The 2,806-nt window shown below is 45.5% G+C and overlaps 1 non-coding gene across 1 annotated transcript; it reads left to right on the top strand.

The window, feature by feature from the left end:
- Positions 1-972: 972 nt before the first annotated feature.
- On the top strand, positions 973-1,076 carry LOC112426810 (U6 spliceosomal RNA). The gene has a single exon (XR_003018218.1). It is a non-coding gene; the product is annotated as a U6 spliceosomal RNA (small nuclear RNA).
- The last annotated feature ends 1,730 nt before the right edge of the window (positions 1,077-2,806 follow it).

The following is a 2,806-nucleotide window of genomic DNA, read 5'->3' as shown; positions in this document are numbered from 1 at the left end:
CTACAGTCACAGCACGGCAGACCCGGCTCCAAATCACCTCCTACCAGGTAGTGTCACACTGCAGGCCAGGGAGACAGGGATTTTCAATGCTACCTGGCCTGGCCTCCTGCCATCATTTTGAGCTTTCTCTGTTTTGTAGCCTATTACTTTTAAGAGAAGGCCAGTCATCTCCATTATAATGTGCACAGTGCCATAATTTTTTGTTTGTTCTTACGAGCGGAATAAAGATGTTTTACCCCAGAAATAAGAACAGTTTAAAAACAGTTTGTTACAACTCTTTTGATGAAGTCAGTCAGCAAAGCAAGAATAATAAGGTCAGGTGGCACCCTTGTCCAAGAAAAGAAGGCAGAAAGCGTTGAAGAGCAAAACACAAGGACTCTGACTAGATTCAAGACGGCCCTTTGGTTTTCTGTATAACCCAAAGTACAGGTGAGGGAAATCTATGCTCAATGAGTCACCAACACTTATTGACCACCAATGTAGCCAAAGACTGTCTAGCTGATTCAGGACACCAAGAGGAAAGAGTTGATATGGGCATCACCTACAAGTCACTTCTCACTTAAAGAGTAAGATCACGCCTGTAATCCCAGCACTTTGGGAGGCCGAGGTGGGCAGATCACCTGAGGTCAGGAGTTTGAGACTAGCCTGGCCAACATGGTGAAACCCCATCTCTACTAAAACTACAAAAATTAGTGCCAGGTGTGGTGGCAGGTGCCCGTAGTCCCAGCTACTTGGGAGGCTGAGGCAAGGGAATCACTTGAGCCTGGGAGGCGGAGGCTGCAGTGAGCCAAGATTGTGCCGCTGCACTCCAGCCTGGGTGACAGAGTGAGACTCTGTCTCAAAAAAGTAAAAATAAAAATAAAAACAAAAGGATAGGTAGAGCTAAACAATTAAATGTCGTCACCATACAGATAACTGGAGGAAATAAGACTTGGTATATTACTTAGCAAAAATCCTTAAGATCCTCTTACAGTGCTCGCTTTGGCAGCATATGTACTAAAATTGGAATGATACCGAGATTAGCATGGGGCCTGCACATGGATGACACGCAAATTCATGAAGCATTCTATGTTTTTTTAAAAAAAAATCCTTGTAAATCCTTCACCCATTCATTTGACATTCATTCATTCATTGAATGTTCCCATTGTGTCTTGTTATGATCGTGCCGTCCTTTTCCTAAGAACATACTTTGTATGACTATATTATATTTTTGGCAAAAAGGGGAATCAACCCTTATCCATTTAATTCATTCAACATTCATTGACTTCTCACCTCAAGCCATGCTACAATCATGTAGTACTTTCTTAGGAATATACTTTTCCTATATATCATATCATATTTTATTTTATTTTGTTTTGCTTTTGGTGGCAGGAGGGATGGTGTATATCAGAAAACTTTTCACGTTGGTTTGAGTGACTTAGCAAGAAGACACTTCCACAGGTTGAATCCATTTCATTCAATAGCCAGGCAGCGATTGTAGACTCATAGGGTTATAGAGACCTTGGAAGTGATCTCGCCAAGCTCCTTGCAGGAAAGACAAAGAAGTTATGGGCCAGATGTGGTGGCTCATCCTGTAATCCCAGCACTTTGGGAAGCCGAGGTGGGCGGATCATGAGGTCAGGAGATCAAGATCATCCTGGCTAACACAGTGAAACCCCATCTCTACTAAAAATACAAAAAATTAGGCTGGCGCAGTGGCATGCCCCTGTATTCCCCACTACTCGGGAGGCTGAGGCAGGAGAATCGCTAGAACCTGGGAGGTGGAGGTTGCAGTGAACCAAGATCGCACCACTGCACTCCAGCCTGGGCGACAGAGTGAGACTCTGTCAGAAAAAAAAAAAAAAAAAAAAAAAAAGTTATGTTACTCTTGCACAGTAATCCAGCTGCTACATCATGGAGCTGGAGCAATAGCCTAGGTCTCCTGGCAGTTGATCCAGCATACGTTCTGCTCCCCTATACTGCTGGGAATTCCAGTGTCTTGCGTTTATCTTCTCATAACAAAACACACAGTCTACTCTCTCCAACTTGGCCCTGGTGCTGAGGACATCTCTGACATCCCTGCTATGTGCCACTCTTGTCTCTGAAGGAGGATGCTTGGCTCCTCACAGTTCTATCAGCTCCCTAGCCCCATCTGTGTGCATGAGGACTGAGTGCCTGTGAGGCAGAGGGGCCTCAGGCTGGAGCAGCACAGGACACGCCAGGAACAGACAGGCCAAACCGGCTTCTTTTCTTTTCTATTTTCTTTTTTCTTTTTCTTTTTTTTGGACACAGAGTCTTCCTCTGTCACCAGGCTGGAGTGCAGTGGCATGATCTTGGCTCACTGTAACCTCTGCCTCCCGGGTTCAAGCCATTCTCCTGGCTCAGCCTCCTGAGTAGCTGGGATTACAGGCGCCTACCACCACGCTCAGCTAATTTGTGTACTTTTAGTAGAGACAGGATTTCACCATGTTGGCCAAGATGGTCTTGATCTCCTGACCTCGTGATCCACCCGCCTTGGCCTCCCACAAGTGCTGAGATTACAGACATGAGCCACTGCACTCGGCCCCCAAACTGGCTTATTTTCTTTGCTTACTTGGGAGTAAAATCCTTCCATGCCTGGATACTTTTCTTTTAGCCCCTGCTACTGGCAAAATGGTATCTCAAAGGCCTGGCTTGAGAAATGGCCATTCTTCTGCTACCCACACCCCATTCTTCTCCAAGGTGCTTCTCTCTCCCCATTGTCAAAGCCTTCAAGTATTTTTTCTGGTCAACTCAACTGCATACTGCAGTGCATGCTCCAGATCTAAATCATGCATGCAGTCTGGTG

This window comes from Macaca nemestrina, chromosome 5, assembly GCF_043159975.1.
Source record: "Macaca nemestrina isolate mMacNem1 chromosome 5, mMacNem.hap1, whole genome shotgun sequence".
Classification (NCBI taxonomy): domain Eukaryota; kingdom Metazoa; phylum Chordata; class Mammalia; order Primates; family Cercopithecidae; genus Macaca; species Macaca nemestrina.
This window is presented reverse-complemented; position numbering and strand designations above follow the sequence as displayed.